We start from the raw sequence: 18322 nt of genomic DNA, 5'->3' as shown, positions 1-18322 counted from the left end.
AAGATAACTAGTGGAAGGGAGCTGGCACTGTTGGTGCTCTCTTGAGGAAAAGCAGTAAGCCAGGCCTTGGCTAAGACCTTGAAGATCTCCAGGGCAATCAGACTCAAGGAGATTTGTTTTAGAATAGCACCAACAGCATCAACAAAATCTACTGAACATATTTTACCTCAGCAAAGCTTCACACAGTCTCCAGAATTCTTCTGCCACACCATGTTTGAGGTCTCAGGCATGAAATGATGCAGAATTATCTGTCTGGCCTCCACCTGGTGATTCAGGAGCTCACAGGTCTAGCAGAGGAACTGTGTAAGATCTGCCAGTCAGGATCCTTGGCTGAAGTGTGAAAGTAGCCTTGGTTATTTGTTAAAAAAAAAAAAAAAAAAAAGTGGAAGCCCATAACTGTAATTTAGGAGGTTCAGAATGTTCTGTGGACAATTACTACTACTGCTACTACTACTACTATTATTACTACTACTACTACTTATTCTGGTTTTCTACTTTTCCCTTAAACATTTGCCACTGGCTACAGTGGTATGACAGACAAATCAAGAAAAATATTTCGCCTGATCCATTGTCAATGCCCACTGTAATAACAATGCTCTGCACCTATTATATCACCCTCCAGCCAGGGGTGTTAAGATACAGGCATCTATAAATTAAGCCTCAAAAACTCATTGTTACATCAGATTATTTTGCTGGGAAAAACCCAAACCAGGAAAATTCCTTGCTAAAATTATACAAGAAATGTTGTATAGGAAAGGTGATATAATCAAACACAATATTCCAATGAAATCTATCCCATTAAGTTACATTAAAAATTTACACAAGTTCAGGATAATTTCTTTTCTATTTGAGGTATTCTCTAACAGTTTCTTAGTTTTCACTGAGGTACAAACAGGGATGGGCAGATCTTTGAATCTTTGTGGCTCTGTATTCAGACCCCAGTGAGAGTTAGGAGAAGTTCCACTTATTTTTTCTAATACAATTACACTGCGTACATCAGCCACGAATTATATTTATCGTCTTACTGCTCAACCTAATTCCTTTAGGTGTTCCCCTAAAGGTTATTTATAGAATCATACACAGAACAGATGTGAGTAAAAATGCTTTACAGTGGCCAATATACCTATATGTATTTTTATAAAAATACTTTGGGACAAATTCTGTCATAACCTAAGATGGTATGACTCCTTTGATGCAAAAGAGACTGAACTGTGTAGAACTAAACATTTTAAATTTTTAATCAGGAAAGGAGCACAGCATTGCTGCCATCAGTTCAACCTTTCATTGCAGAAAAGAATTATTATTAAGTTCTTGAATAATTTCCTTTTTCTTTTTTTTAATTCTTTCTCATCTTTTAAAAATCAACAATGTAGAAAAACTGATAGTTATGAGTCAAGGCATAAATACTCTTCCATACTGTTTCTGCTGCCTCTATCTGCAGATCTGTGTTTACAAGGTTCTAATAATTTAAGAGGGATAATTTTTTTTTTTAAAAGCACAAATTGCATCTCTGCAGGTAAATTCAAACAATCTCTTTGAATCTGAACATAAGATTCTTATTCTGTCTTATGTAAACAAACTTAAAACAGTCCTTATCTCTTCTACAAAAAAGTTATCACTTATGCTTCAGGAATTGCTGAAAAGATGATAAAGATGATTCCTGAAAATCCACTTTATAAGAGAAAGATACAGAGAGACCGTTGAAAGGCAAGAATTTGTTTTCGTTCCTCAGGAGAGAAATTTTCAAATAGATTTTGTTAAGAGAAAAAGAAATTGTACGGAAAAACATTACATCAATGACTAAAAAGCAAAGCAGAGAGGCCTATTCACTAAGAGAAGATGTCCCCAGAGCCCACTGACATTTCCAAGACAGAAAATATCTGTCATGGATTCCTTTTTTATTATTATTTTTGTGGCAAGTAGGAGTTTTTTAAATCCTAGAAAAATATTTAAGTTAAGCAGTCTTAATAACATCAGAGTACCATGAAATTTTTTATAACAATTCACATTAACTGTAGAGTCATGATAAAAACAGAACCGACCAGCTAAAAGTTCCTTTGCTAGTGCTTTTATTCAGATTATTAACCCAGACTTGAAGTTGTCTGATACTTAGGAAAAAAACCTCCCTTGCAAGAGCAAAAGTCTATACCATCATGATTCAATTCAGCACCTGCATGCACTTTTTGAAGATAGAGGTGTGGTCAGCAACTACGATCAAGAACAGCGTGGTACTTTCTCTTACTACCATAAAAGCACAGTTGTAAGACATTCATCCTCTCAGTACTGCCTTGAGAGAGGAAAGTTTTATGGAAACGAGTTCGACTGATCAACAAAGCTCCAGATCATCAAAGGCTTTTAAGCCTCTAACTCCCCCTCACTGTAGCCTTGGCGATCTGACCCAAGGACTCTGCTGAAGGTCACACAGTTGTCTGTAGATGAACACAGAATTCAATCCAGCTTTCTAAATTCCCAGAATACTAGTCTAATTACACTTCCCACAAATCCTTATGCCTTAAGTAGATTGCTGAGATGATTTTCCTGTATAAGCAGTACTCTGATTTTTTACATATAGATACATCCTGTCACTTTAAAACTACACACCGTTCAGTTGCAAAAATACAGGGGATGGGAGCTGGTTGGTTTTAGGTTGTTTCAATTAGCTTCAATGTTGCATTGGTCAGGATTATTTCAATTACAGCCTCATTCGGCATTCCTATTCAGATAACAACTTTCTTTGTTTTATATAAAGTAATATTTGCATGTACGTGAGGTAATTTTCTGAACACCTGCATTGCCTGCACCCACCCCAGGCTCTCCTGTACACTTATTTTTTGTGTGCTCAGATGGCCTAAGTGTGTTTAATTGCAGTCTCTGATTTGGTCATCAGATGTCCTTGCACACTTCGTAGGATACTGCACGAGATGTAGTCCCTGGTAAACAACATAAAGTTGAACTAGGTCAGTTCTGGGAAGTCTGCTTGTTGTATTCATGCTTGATACTATCCTGTTAACAGGTCTCCTCTTTAAGAAGGCCTGTTTACCATTTTGAAGATGCAATCCAGGTGTTTACATATCCAGAAATATCAGCTAGCTAATCCCAGTTAAATAGCATCGTTCCTTCTAATCAGTAGGACAAGATGCTATGGGCTGTCCTTTAAGTCAGCTCTTTCAGTTTGTCCAGTTTGACTAATAGCTTTACCAGTGACAATTAAAGATCCAATTGACTTTTTTTATGTGACATAAGGATATTTGTACTTTCCTTTCCCTCTCTGCTTGAGTCTGTGCCTTTGTACAGCTCTGGCAGTTACTCCCTACTCATCCTCCTTATGCAATATGCAGTCTCCAGAATAATGAAGTAATTTCTGTGGGGATGGAAACCTTCTGCTTTTCCCATAAATAGATTCTTTGGGGATGAAAGCCTGTTGATTTTCTCATAAGCTGTGGTTTTTCATTAGATCGAAATTCTGGACTCAGCAATTTTATAACCAATGCCCTCTCAAATTTAACTACAAATTAGTTAAGCCTTAAAAACATAAACAATAAATCTTAAACTTCAAACTCAGGTGTAAAAAACTACACACTGATTCCCTTGAGACTATAAATAAATTCAACAGGAGCACTGACTGCACAATTAAAGTAGAATAGGCCCATTTGCATTATATCAAAAGAACTGATATTTTCTGTTCTATCAACAGAAGGAATGCATTTTTGTAATGCACTCAAAAACCAGGAATTTTCAGAATTGACCATCAGTATTGAAGTATCCATTCTGCATTTGTGGACATGAAATAAGCCTCGCAAAAACGGGAGAAAAGGTGGTTTTCTGCTCTATCACGTGTCAAACTGAACGAGTGCTGTACAGTATTTTTATATTCCCTAATGCTTCAGTAGCTGTCATTTAATTTCACAAATTCCTTTTATAATATGAAGTGGAAATATATTTACAATCATCAGAATTTCCTGTTATTAAATGTTTTTCTCTGTAAAGAAATGTCTGTAAATGTAACAAAAGCAACAACTGTAGAAACTATTCTAATTGCTTTCCTATAGCACTGAAAGAAATTATGGCTCTTTGATGGGAAGTTTATCTCTGCAATTTAACAAATATGTGTATTCTTATTATTTCCCTTATATTGTTTTATGTATTGTGAACATGTAGGACTGTGTCAGTTTCCTCACCCTCACCAAGCGCTTCAGCAGAAAGATTTTTAGTGAACCTTTTACTTGGTGCTCTTTTCACTGTTTTTGTATTCTGTATAATATGACATAAATAAGTGAACTATATATTATAACAGAGGTTCTGAGAGAGTGTCATGATACATTCCAATCCTAAATTTGCACCAACCTTTGTAAAGGTCAGAGGCATTTGAATCCTTGTGTAAAAAATTTTAAGATGTCTCTGAAACTACAACCTACTTTTACAATCCAGTCACAAACCGGAACAAATACAAATCCAGAATTCAAAACAATTAGCTAGTTTTTCTTAGTATCCTGTTTAAACCATGTCTTTGCCACTTATTTATCATTCTAAGATTTCTACTTCTGTAAATCGTAGCTGACAATCTAAACAATTTAATACTTGTATTATGTTGAAGTGGAAAACTATGAACATGAGAAAGGAATGTACCCAGGGCTTCAGTCAGACAAACACATGCATCTAAGCTACACTCTGCTCAAAAGTTGATTCAGTAGATTTTGTGAAACAGATCACGTACTTTAAGTCAATTATATACCATTTCGTAGAAATCAAGCCAAAACCATGATGGAATCAAGTCTTTTGTACACAAATACACTTGGCAGACTTAGTTACAGGACCCTTCAGATTATAGCTCTCCATCTGTTGTGTGTTAATGGGAATTAGAATAAAGCTAATTTAAGAGCTGAAAGGCAATGCACTTTCACTAAAAAAGCACAAATCCAGTCTACTAAGACGGTTACAAGAAGACTCACTAAAGCAAATATAAGATACTTATCTGCTCTTGCTGGATCTGTGCAATTTTCTGGAAGAAGCTTTCTTCCCATTCAGCAGAAGCTCTGTCTTCAGTCTCTGCAAGTTTTCAGAAGAACAGTCTGCACTTATATCTGAGCTCTATAGAAGAAAATTATGAAGTCCCATGTGGGACTTTTCAGTTAGTTTTACAAAACACTTAAACTGACAACTATTCTACAGCACACTGTTCTTTGTGGAAAGTAATATAATTTAATGAATGCAATAAAATTAAGCATGTAACATAATTCATAGCAATTTAAATTTATGTGCCATTAACTGCTTTCCTGCAGAAAAGCAAAATATAATTTGAAAACATTTCTCCTCCATTGTGAATAAAGACCCAATTTTGAAGTAATGATGATGCATTACAGAAACACGTCTGTACCTTTTGGTAGGCTCTATAATATTAAATAAGGAGCTCTGTATCTTTGCTTTATGCTTCTCAATCATCCTGGCGGTGATAGACAATACTTTATCTTGCATAAACGTCTTATTTTTGCCAGGTAAATCACTTATACCTAGGTCTAGGTATATGCAATCAGCATTCTTCCTCACAGTGAATTCCATTTTCATCCAGTCTGTTCCCATGAGGCATGCAGTGCACGTGGCTTCAATACAGCTTCTACAAATTCAGTAGTGAAATGTTTTTATTCACCGGTTTTGCTTATTTATTTGTTTTGCTGTGAAATTTGCTGGCTGAGCAGTGTTTCCAAGGTACATAAGGAACCAATGTCAAAAGTCTTGCTGGGAGAATTCTAAAGCATTTGAAATATTTTACCATGTTACTTAATCTATTTTACCTTCATTATCAGGAATCTTGTCACATATGTGATAAGACTTTGTTACTACATTGGAAAACTGAATACTAATAAGAGGCTATTACATATGATAAAGTTTTGATCAGACTGTCCTACTGTAGCAGAACAGAAGCCAGTTTCTGGATTTGAAGAATAACATTCTAGAAGAACATGGAGTATACTAGCTCTCTTTCATAGCTGATGTAGGAATATTGACAGTGGTCCCATGAATGGATTTGTAAAGCATGTAAAGCATTAAAGATTGGAACTCAGTCCATCTCTCCCATCCTCTTGCCTGGTTTTGCAAAGTTCTAGGATATTTTAGGGAAAAAAAAGTGTCTTTTTCCTGAGTGCTTATATACAGCATTATATTCCTTTGCTTTCTATTATTTCTATTTTTCTCATTGTTGATATTAAGTGTTTGCTACTACTGGACCTCCTACTTCTTCTTTCTCTACTTCTTCCTTATGATCCATTTTATTTCATCAAAATAGCTGCATTCCAACCTCTTTTTATTTTGTAGGTTTTTTGGTGTTTTTACACTTGCTTTTATATTATGCTTCTGGATGAAAAACTGGTCATCATGAGGGATTTTTGCTAATCAGTGTGATTTTTTTCTGATCATTTCCATAACACCAAGAACTCATTCTTTTAATCTATGTAAATTCACTTCTCTTTTCTGACCTTCATGAGTCCCAACTTGTTTGGAAATTTTACTAACAGATAAGTTATACTTTATAGCACAGAGTTTAAAAAAAATAAGTAATCTTCTCAAAAGTAGCCATTGATGTTTTCATATACAAACAGTGTTAGACTTTTTGTGAAAGCAAGTACCTCACCCTTAAATCCTTTCTCTGGCATAAAAAATGTCCCATATTTGTGTTGCAGAAATAGATGTGACAAATGTCTGAGTCCAAATACAGACAGCAAAAATCCTGAAACTACAGTTCTGGAAATACCAGTGGGAGAAACAGCCCCCCTTGTCAGTAAGAAAGGCTGATTATCAACAATTTGTATTGCACCCTGACCTATATATCTGACCTGAAACCCTGACCTGGAATTCAGATCATCCAGAGACATCCCACAAGCACATTCATGAAAGCTCCTAGTACACACCAAAAAAAGTTGCTTAATAAGTGCTCTTCTGTTTTAAAATCAACTGTCTAGTTTGCATTACTACTAAGACGCAACAAAGCCAGTTCAGGAATTTTAGCTTAGTGAAGTATTCTCTTGGACTGTTCCTAAGAAGGTGTTGGATTTCCCAAAATACTGAATTCTTTCCAGCTGAGAACAGAGAGCCAACTTCAACACTAAGATATACAGACATGTTTTTCATGTATGAAAATGAGAAAATGGGAAAAATATATGGAAAGAAAAAAGGGAAAATATGAATTTGACAGTCAAGGTAGGACAGAATTTTGCTTCCACCTTGTTTATGTAAGTCTAGACAATCATATGCTTATCACTTTCCTAGGGCAAAGCCAACACCCTATCAACAGAATTCCTACAAAGCAAGACCATTTGACAGATGAATGCCTCAAAGGTATTTGAGCAAATGGGCCTCATGTAGAGCCCACAAATAATTTTCAGAGAAAACTCAGGTCCCAGGAAAGCAGGAAATTCTTCACATATCATGACCACACCTACCCATGTGGACACTCTAGGGCAAGACAAGACAGCTGCTAAAATCATGGGCTCCCTGTGACAGATGCTAACCTGGGATTTCATGTGTTCTGTGCATTAAATAAGGATGACCATGCTTGTTTTAAATTAGATAATTAAGTCACTGATAAAATGTTAATATGGAGCTTTGCACTGCCTGGCTGCTTATTTTTTTCCTTGTCTCTCTTTTCTGAGCAATGCTGAGTGTATGCTGCTACAGTTTCAACACTAGCTACACATAAACACAGATGGACTTTTGGAACTGCTACACAAGTTACAGAAGTTCTCAAAAATGCACATTCAAACTGAATGGCATCTGTGGTAAATGGAGGAAACAAAGGGCATTGACATCCCTCCAAAGACAATGTTCTTTTTCTTTCACTCCAAGTTATTCAAGCTGTTTGAGGGGGTAAGTTGGAGCTAATGCCAAGTCCTCACATGGGAAGACAGGTTAAAGAGATCTGTTTATTTAAAAGTGCTGGTCTATAAAATTCTCCTGGAACATTTTCATGGAATCTAGCTTCCAGGAAAACATCTGAGCCCAAAAAAAGCTTCCAGCCTGATGAGAATGTGAGCAGTTTCACAAAAAACACCTTTTTGCAGAAGCAGAATCCCAAATATCTCATACAGACAGCAGTAAAACAGCTGCCACTAACACCTTTGAGACATGGCAAGAGCAGCCTCTGATGACCTTTACATATAGTGTGATAGTAGCGTTTATTTGTTACCAGAATGTTTATGGAAGTGGGGCTTGTACAATACACACACACAGCATCCCTATTGCACAACAGCTTCTTATCCAAATAGATAGGCAGATAAAAGCTAGAGAGAGGATTAAGCACACAAACAGAGCAAGAGGAGTAAGAGCCAGCAAATTTCATGTCAGTTCTGCTACTTTTGTTTACTTGCCCTTTGGGCAGAGTTTAATTAGCAAGGGATTACTTGAAAAAAAGACAGGACAGAGTATAGGTATTAAAGATAGCCAGAGGGAGGGAGGAGAGGAACAGAAAGAGTCTGGAGTGAGGCTGAGCTCAGAGTCTGTAAGAAATGAAACTCAGGGGGTGGCAGAAGGTGGCTGCATGGCACAGGGCAGCGCTGTCCTGAACCGGAACTGTAAAAAGCAGTCAGATATCTATGGTGTGAACTGTCTAGGGGCAGAGGCACTACCTTGTCTTGCCTCTAAGAAGTGCATAGCACAGAGGCAGCCCTGAATTGGTAATAAGGACACGCAGCCAGCCAGTGTGTCTCACACAGGTGTGAGGCTACACAGAAAAGTTGCTGGTTTAAAGTTCTTCTGTGCCAGAATCAGCCTTTAGCTGGCTCCTCCAAAACCATTTGTCTGGCTGATCATCAGTGTGATGCAAAAAGCTGCTGGATCCTGGAGGGGGCCTGTTCTCTGCTGTCTCAGACCAGAATGCTGAAGAGTCCCAGTTCACTGCTCAGTTACCTCAGGGGTAAGGTGGGAGGAACCCATATAACATCCTCTTCCATCAGCATCGAGCAGAGCATCAAGCTCGGCTGACAACAGAGCCTGGTTTCTGAAGCCTGCATCCTCCAGGGAGGGCCCTCACTGCATTGCAGCATGAAGTGGGGCCACTGTGGGAACCTGAAGGTAGCAATGAAGATTGAGAAGCTGAAATTAAAACGATGTCTGAAAAGGAGTTCAATAAACCCTCATGTTAAAACAGTCTGGTGGGAGGTAGAATAAAGGTACACTACAGTTGCTTATTTTTTCCTAATAAAATATGAGCTATTTGGCCTTCTAAATTGTAAGTCTCTGGTAAATTTTGAAGACAGGAGCTACTTGTATATTGCTGTAGCCATCAGTGAAATGCAGAGGGAAAGAAGGAGGAACTGCCAGCGGATGGTGGTATTGTATAACATAAGTAGCTTCTCACTTCTTACGTTGCAGTTCTCTACCAGGGGTAGCTAATAAACACAACAATCCTTTACTCCACTCTCAGCTTTCAAAATGATATACCATAGTGGGCTGGAAAGCAACTTCAGGCTGGGACATAGAGGAGATGAGAAAACAGCAGAAAGAAGCAGAATGAAATTAGGAGATGGAATGAAATAGGAAGGTCAGAAAGCAGAGAAAGCAGATGGTAATATGGGAAAAGGGACCAGATGAGAGGCCAGATGGTGACCAGGGGAAAGAATAAAAAAATGGTAGTTGGACAAATAATTGGTTGGAAAATGTGATTTTTAAAAATGAATACAAAATATCAAAGACTGAGAATTTAGGGTTTATTCTGAGCTGAAAGGGAAAGAAAATGGGATTTGTGTACAACAGATTTTCTTCTCAGCTCCTCCCTTCCTGCCAACCATATGCCTCATCAGTGCATCTCAGGATGCAGGTCTTAAACTGGAAGTAACTTAACCATAGCTGATCCTATATTGTGAAAATATTTTTGAACTCCAATCCTATTACTTTGATCAATGCTGTGCATTCATTTCTGGGGAAGGGTAATTGAGCATTTGTACCATGTTTTTTTAAATTTTGAAGTCTTTTCTAGGAATCACAGAAAGAATGAAGATAAAAAAATAAAAATCTGAACAGGTTATTAACAGCACTTCTAGCAATACACAAACTTTTTCCTCATCACAATTTTGTTCCAGAAATGAACACATTCTATAATTGTTTTCTTCCCATTCAGACTGAACTTCTTCTTCTTTGAAGTGTAATTCAGCTTTCTAGACTACTAATTGTACATGAAATAGTACATGGAATAATTCTTCCTGCTCTGTGTGTATTATACTCTGAAATCTTTGTGTGCAAATATATTTGCCACATCAAAGAATCCCTGTGAAAATACTGTTTGGAGCTGACTGTGACTTATAGAGGCCCTGCAGTAGTCTGAAGCACTGCTCACTATGAGAGTGTCATAGAATGGCTGAGTGGGCAAGGGGCCTGTGCTGAGCACATTGTCCAGCCCCAAGGAAGACCAGGGTCAGCTAGAACAGGTGGCTCAGTTGGGTTTCACATGTTTCCAAGAATGTAGACTTCACAACCATCTCTAGAGACCACTGTCCCAGTGTTCAATCATTCTTATATTTAAAAAGTCAGTTCAAATAGAATTTTTTATAGTTCAGTTTGTACCCATTGCCTTATATCCTTTTACTGAGGAGCCTGGTTCTGCCTCTTTACTCCCTCTCATCAGGTATTTTTAAATGTTAAGATTCCCCCCTGAGTCATCTCTTCTGAAAGCTAAACAATCCCAGCTCTATTCAGCATGCAGAGTAATACATGTATAATACATTTGGCCTTGTAGAATAGTACACTGAAACTGCAAACACTTCCAGAAATACAAATCTGCAAGAAGGAAAAAAAAAAAAAAACTGGAATTGAGAGGTAACTCACATCTTCAGAGAAAAACAAGGTCACAACCTTACTAAATTATACATGACAACTTCTCAAGCTGCTTAATGAAAGTGAAGAAGCAATTTTCAAGTATGAGAACAATTTTACAATAACTACCTTTGGAAACAGTAAAAATACACCCATCCTCACATAAAATAGCCAAAAAGTATTCAATATTTTTCTGTTTGGAAGGGATACCAACTAAGAACTCATCTAATTGATCTTTCCCTGATAGATTTTCAATACCAAAATATCAAAATGAGAAAGAGCAACTGAGCAATAAAACCAAGAACTATAGCATGGTTTTAAAGAATTAGAGAAAACATTTCTATACTCTTATTTTGCATCAGCTACATTCCAAAACGCAGCTACGAGATGCAGATAAAGCCCACTTGGCTCAGAGCACTTCAGAAGTAATGGAAAATAATAACAATAATAATAATACTACTTCATTTAACAGTGGAAGACAAGGTAACGAGGGATACAAGGAACAAAGCATGAAATGAGTAATGGCAGTGTCACACTGGTAATGTTATCATGCATAAACCCTAAGGGAGTTTATTGGTGGTAACAACATTCAAGTTGATTTTGTGAGATTCCATGGAGGGAGCCAGCAGCATCAATACTGGGAAAACCAGCTTCTGCACATACACAGAATCTATTATGTAAGGAATGATAAGCATGATACTGTAAGACATATTCCATCAAAAGTGTAAAACATCTTGTAAGATGAGAGGTCAATACTTGTACAGTTGACAGACAACCTGCTTCCCAAAGCGTCTTTGTCAGAAGACACTTTCACAGCATTACTCTGAGCTCAAACACAGCAGATTACTGAAAGCAACTGAAGCAAAACCACCAATAATATAGATAATAGTAGTGCTTAAATTACTTAAAAATTCTCCAAGTCTTGCTAGGCCTAATTACAGGCAATCTCCACATTATTTCCAGTTTTCCTATATTTTGTTTAAAAAATGTTGAAATTAAATATTTATATTTACTTTTGCTGGACTATGAATCACGGCAGCCACTAACTTTGTTAGTGACAGTTATCAATACACATATAAATCAGGAAGTTTCAGGTCAGGTCCACAGAGTCGTGCTGACTGTCACCTGTCCCTTTCAGAAAACAATAGCAACACACACCCCCTCCTGAAAAAGAAGAGTAAGAAACTGTTAGGTAAAAAATATATCCTGTTTCCACAATAAAGATAAATTTCCAAAGATTTCCATATATTTTTATCTTCCTGGGTAGGTTTTTAATTTCTCTCCATTTAATCACACCTTCAGTGGCACACAACCCAGGTACACACATTAGGGTTTTTTGCAAGACCTTTCCAGAAACTCCTGCCTACCAGCCCAGTCCTGTGCTCAGGAAATACAGTCGTTTCATACTCCACTCTCACATGGTAAATGTAGAAAGTAAAACCCTGATGAACAAATGCAGACACTGTGGATGACAAGGAATAGCTACAAACAGTGAAAGAAAAAAAGTGAACATTGCTAGGCTAAGCAAGAAAGAGTAACTATTATCTTACATTCAAAGAGGGAAAAACTAAGCTAGTCTAAAGATAGAAGCACATGTAGTTCTTTAGACATCTCCCTTCTTGCCTTCTCTTTTACTGCTAAACATCTCTCTCCCATTACCATTAAAAGAAACAGAAATCTGAGCTACCAGATTTCTGCTTCTGTTTAGAGAAAATATATGGCAAAAGACCCCATCTCTGCAGGCTTTCTTCATGTAAAGAGACATATTTGATAGCTTCAGTTTTTTAAAGCTGATAACTACAATGTTCAACTTAATTTGCTACCCTGCTGAGGACAGTTTTGTGAACAGTAAAACCATCAGTTCCTCTATCAGCTAAATCTAGAAAGATCCTTTCCCAGCATCAAGAGAAAAGCAATGTGTCAAGCTCATTATGGCTCCCCATGACAGAAGCTTAAGGCAGCTCCAGGAGTAACAGAAGGTTGTGTATTGGTATGCAAGCAAGTGACCGATAATCTCTTTGAGCAGATGTACTGCAGTCTTTATCTCCATTGACTGGAAGCCTGTGGTCAGCTTGCTGTTTTGCAGCCTAATAGGAAAAAGAAATCATTTCAGTCCCATTTAGATATTAGAAAATACCAAAGAAAATTCATCAACTGTCAACATGAGGATCATTTGTTTATCAGTGATCATCCTAAAGCAGTAGTCTGAGGCTGAGGTATTTTCCTCATAATTATGCTGAATTACTCAGTTACTACCATGTTTTTCCATACCCTTATCTCCCTTGTCACACTAAACAGCATCTAAGTACATGGATCTTTTTAAGAGTGTACAATCTAAAAAAAGTTTCAGAAGAAAGTAGAGGCGATGGGGTCAAGAAGTGATCAGAGATATATTGACTGGTAACTCATCATATGCACATGATACTTTTTCCTGTTCTAAAGGATAAGGGGTTCTAGGACTTCACAACTGTGTTAGCAACAGCATAACAGCAACGATTCTAAAGGCCCCAGAGAAACCTGGAGATATTTTTTGATTGCAGAAGTAATCTAGGGTTATGTTAATGAAATAACATGAAGAACTGCATTCATGCATCACCTGCTTCAATTTTGTGTTCAGGCTAGAATTCCACCATGGTCTCTGCAGCTGCAGTACAGCAGAACATTGGGGTCCTTGTTTTGGAGGAGAGACGTGTCACAGAAAATAGACAAATTTGCTTTCAGCCTGAGCAGTAAGCTTGACTTTAACGGAAAGTTAGTCTGAGTTAGGGACTACAGTTCAGCGCCTAGAGGTAGTCATGGATGAGATCAAAGACTCAGTTAATCTACTATCTTATCTGTGTTAATGGCAAATAAATGAATAAGAAAATAACATAAAAACCAGGAAAGCTGAAGTGACCCAGTTCCTAGCTTGCCTTCGTTGCATTTGACTGATTTTGTGGAATCTGCTTTTGCTGCAACTGGAAGAGCTTGTGTATCCCATTCCCTGATGGTTTTACTATTCAAAATTGTCTTGAATTCCTTCTTATTCTTAAAGGAAGGAAATTTTTATAATATCATAATTAAATTGGAAAATTGTCTCAGCAAGCTGCCAAGACCAAAAATGTAAAAGCTCAGGAAGAAGGAAGTCAATAGATGCCTGAAAATGAAATTGGGTATTTTCCTCTTCTTTCTTCCACCTTACAAGAAAAACTGAGTAATTTCATCAAATTCTCTCAACCCTTATGACATTTGTCTTTCAGGCCAAAGACTTCAAGGCTTGGTAATATTTCCTTATAGAGAAACCCATCCATTCTCCTGATAACCTTCACCACCATCTCATTTGAATTTCTATCTAATCTTACTAGGCAATATTGTTATTGCAGGACAAGAATATGAGATATGATTTAATTTTTTAAACATTTTCCTTTCCTTTTTATCCCTTTCTAATAAACCATTAATATTATATTTCTCTTTTTGATCATGGTTAAAGATTGAAAATTATACTTTCAAACTCTCCTTGCCAAATGGCTATTAATTTAGAGCTAATAATTATCTGTTCATCAATAGCATTATTTTTTTTTCCCATTAATATACTTTATCTGCATTGTTGTTATCCTCATTGAGCAGCAGGACACAGATCTGCACCTTTTCACTATTAGTGTAAGTCTTAGAGACTTTGAGAAATTATGCTGCACCATCAACAGATTTGGTTACCTTGCTGAAGTACAATTCTCCAGGTTTGGACCAAAACCTTCCTGAAAACTTAGCTTTGATATAGAGGCTGATTTAAACACTCAGTAGCACAGCCATCAACTCAGAACCTTAATCGCTGAGGTTCTTTGGAACTCTTGAGTCTGTTATTGGCCATTTCTTTTAATTCGTATTTACAGCCTTATTCTCACCCAAATTATTATTCCAATTCTGGAATTTGGTCAGGCTGAAAACTACCTTCATTTTCACAGTATTTGCTGCATTACTAATATTTTAATGAAAGCCCAATAAAAATGTGCTTTAGCCCAATGCTATCACAGTCTGTGGCCATCAGCAAAGTTGTATGGCACTTTTCCGGGATATATCAAGTGAGTTCAGTTTTTGGAAGGAATAAGTTTAAAGAACAATTGGTTTGAAAAACAAGAGAACGATTTCAAGCATGATGTCTGGACACTGATCTGTTCTTTCAGGAAGAAACTATTTTGCATAGTTTCAAACTGACCTTTCCTGATATGATCATATTTGCTCCCTGCTATTAGGGATTGTTAATGAAATATAATTTAAAAAGCCAAAACAGTAATATATATATATCTATATATATATGTATATATATATATATATATCTGACCTGAGAGATACAGGTTTCTCTTTCTTTTATTTTTTTTCTTAATTTTTAAATTTTTTTTTAATTTATAGGATAAATGTAAATCTTGTATTAGGTCAGTAAGAAAAAAACCCAAACATGGTGGCTGGGCAGCGGTAGAGGGCAAAGTACAAATTACTGCTGAACTGGAAAACTCAGAGAGCAAAAAGACATTTGTGGCAAAGTCTTTAATCCAGTGCAGGGCTACTGCTTATGCCTAACTTTCATATCTAAAATATGAAACCAGAATATCTAAAAACACATTTTTAAAACTCAAAATAGTCATCTGTGAAATATTTTATCTACATTTTAGTGCATGAGAAAGGGGGAGAAAAGCCATTCTTTCTTAGCGTGTATCATCTTGTTTGCTCCTATAGAATCTTTTCTATCTCCCCCAGGATCATCCCTCCCTCCCATTTCCAGATCAGGAGGCTGAGATGCAGCTTGATTTGGCCAAATTCAACAGCAGAGAAAGGACCTGAAGAACCCAGGTTTCCTCACTTTTAATCAGAAGCCCGAAGCTGTGCCCAGTGTATGTTGGTTGCTAAGTATCTATTTGGTTCTTATGGAAATAATGAATACCGGAGAAAGTCTTGAGGCTATTTAAAAAGTACTTCAAAATTTTGTATCTCCCCTTCCCCAGGGTGAGAAACACCTCTCAGGTAAATGCAGTGTGGAAATTTTAAGGAAAAGAGTTAGCTAGACCAATAGAGAAATTACTCAGGGAAACTACAACCTGAAGTTGAACGGAGATGGTATAGACTCTGGCTGATGGTATAAAATACAACTTCAATTTTCAGTAATATGAGTTAGCTGGCACCCTGTATTACATACCCAGGTAGGGTACCTAAAATTCAGGACCGTGCATAACAACCTCCAGGCCATCTTTACGTGACAGCGTCTAGAGCCCCAGACTTACCAAAGGTCTTCTAAATGGAGTCCTTGAAGGCCTCAATTGCCATTTTTCTGCAAACAAAGGAAACATCTTTAGGTGTATTTACACAGCATATCAGTGTGATTATTCTAGGTACATGCAGCAATGCACTCAGATGACCAGTAACGAGTCTAATTTAACCCATTTGTAAGCACTTATCCTGGGTGAATGGATATTTTAGCATCCAGTTTTGCCCTTCCAATGTCTTGGTAGTATATTTGTAAGGCACTATTGAATTTCAGTAGAATTTTTTTAATCACCTTTTTAACAATATATAATTATTGTTGACAGCAAACCAACTAGAAGAAACAGTTCTAGATTAATTAACAGTGACCTATAATTAAACTCTGAAGTACTTAGAGATGGAGTGGTCCCTAGATAATATTGCTTTAGTTTTAATGAGTGTTTATCATTCTTGTTTGCTTCCCTGTGGCAGTTATCAAGGTTAGTTACAAAATTTCTTAATTAAATGGAACTACATAGAAGACACTGCCTTAGCAGAAAACAGCTTGAAATATTAATGATTTAAGCATAATCTCCAAGTATGCAAACTCCTGCCCTACAAATTTTTAATCACAGTTTACCTATAGAGTTCAATCTTTTCCTTAAGTCATATCTTGACACTAAAAACAATGTCATATTTTAGGATTGTTCTTGTTCTTCTGTCTCTGAAAGATAAGAATGTGTTATTAAATGTCTGCATTCTCCAGCATGTAAATGGCTCAAAAATACATCTTTATATGAAAGCTTTGATATAGTATTTCTGATTCCTAGCCCAGGCTACACTAAACAGTTCCTAGAGTAATTAAGTAAATCTCTTTATTGCACATTTTCAAAATGTAGTCTGACAAATTAGGTTCCTGATGAAATTAAAGGATCACATTCCTATCAAATTCCCTGTGGAGTTTGGTATCCAGAGTGCTCTGAGGAAATAATCTGACTTTCACCAATTCCACACTCTCAGATGACACCACAAATGGCAGGTTGCACCACCCTGAGAAAAATTCTCTTTGCTTCCAACTGTTGCAGATTAAAAGTTGAAGTAACTAAAAATAAGGTAACATATGGGGCGAGCTTCATCTTTCAAATAAAAGTGTTTGCTAAAGCTTACCTGGTTCACACAGGTATGATTACACTATATACAATATGATTATTATATGTAAAACATGTAAAGACAAATATTGGTACTGCTAAAGAATGATCCTTATATAATAAAGTTTTCTTCAGTAGAAGTCCTAATCATCTCTACTGTTGCTTTGCATTGTGCTGCTGGCAAGGTACTCTTAATTTGTTTTTTTGGAACAATAAAACAATGTGCATGAAAGGTAATACACAAAAAAAAAGCAGATCTTGTCTGGTCACAGCCTAGTCTCCACAGTAGCTGGTCTGAGTAGCCAAAATCAGGCAATCTTGGAAAGGGAGGGAGGTTACCATTGTTTAAATCCTAAGTAAAAATAGAATACTGATTGGGTTCAAATGAAGGTTGTTCTTAAAGTAACGTGCTTACAGATTCTTGCTGCCAGTCTAGATACTTCTTATGTTAAAGCACTTGGACAAAAATTTTTAAGGGGGAGAGCCCAGTAGAAATTCCTACCTGCTAGCATTTTCAGGTGTAATGCAACAGTAAAGAAGGTATTGGAAAATAAAAGGGTAAGTATGGAACATTTACCCTTGCCAATATGTAACTGGAATAGTTATCTGGGAAACTGGAGCAGAGCTGTTTGAACAGTGTATTCACTCACTGCCAATTCTTGGCCTAGTTAGAGCTGTGTGCTTGAAACAGCATCTCTCATCACTTTCTCTTTTCCTCCCACCATACAGCACTTTCCCTGCCCCAGTCACAGTTTGGCATCAGATTGTGCCAGCCCTGAACACTGCTGCAATTCACTGCTGAGTCATCACTTCACCACTGTCAGAGAACATCACCATCACTGCTTTGACAGGAATATTGCAACAGCAACCTTGTGGTACAAGAAGGGAGAGAGGATTGCACGACACAGGCAGTGGAAGAGTTGAGCATTGTACGTTCTTTCAAGAAAAAGTTATCTTAAGGAAGTTCCCTGAGGTTTACGATCCCTGGTTTGGAAACAGCACAATTAGCTCTCACATGCCATACCTCCAGAATACCCAAAGGATCAATGTTCGAAGGCAATGGGAACTAGAAGAAACTTCTGTTGTTTATCATGGTATTGTTGAAGTCTTCTGGGGTTGACAGATGCTGCTCCAGAAGGTTAATAAGATGAAGAAAGCTCTTCCAG

General features: G+C 37.0%; 2 long non-coding RNA genes across 3 annotated transcripts in view; both read right to left on the bottom strand.

Moving 5' to 3' along the window:
* The window catches only part of LOC116442162, a 61982-nt gene extending 60224 nt beyond the window's left edge, over positions 1–1758 (bottom strand). For both annotated transcript variants that reach the window (XR_004239424.1, XR_004239423.1), the window contains exon 1: positions 167–1758. This is a non-coding gene — a long non-coding RNA (uncharacterized LOC116442162). The remainder of the gene's footprint in view (positions 1–166) is intronic.
* Positions 1759–4800: 3042 nt separating this feature from the next.
* On the bottom strand, positions 4801–18268 carry LOC116442161. The gene is made up of 3 exons (XR_004239422.1): positions 18181–18268; positions 16050–16096; positions 4801–5046 (listed from the first exon to the last, which is right to left on the bottom strand). It is a non-coding gene; the product is annotated as an uncharacterized LOC116442161 (long non-coding RNA).
* Between the last annotated feature and the right edge of the window lie 54 nt (positions 18269–18322).

This window comes from Corvus moneduloides, chromosome 3 (assembly GCF_009650955.1).
Source record: "Corvus moneduloides isolate bCorMon1 chromosome 3, bCorMon1.pri, whole genome shotgun sequence".
Classification (NCBI taxonomy): Eukaryota; Metazoa; Chordata; class Aves; order Passeriformes; family Corvidae; genus Corvus; species Corvus moneduloides.
This window is presented reverse-complemented; position numbering and strand designations above follow the sequence as displayed.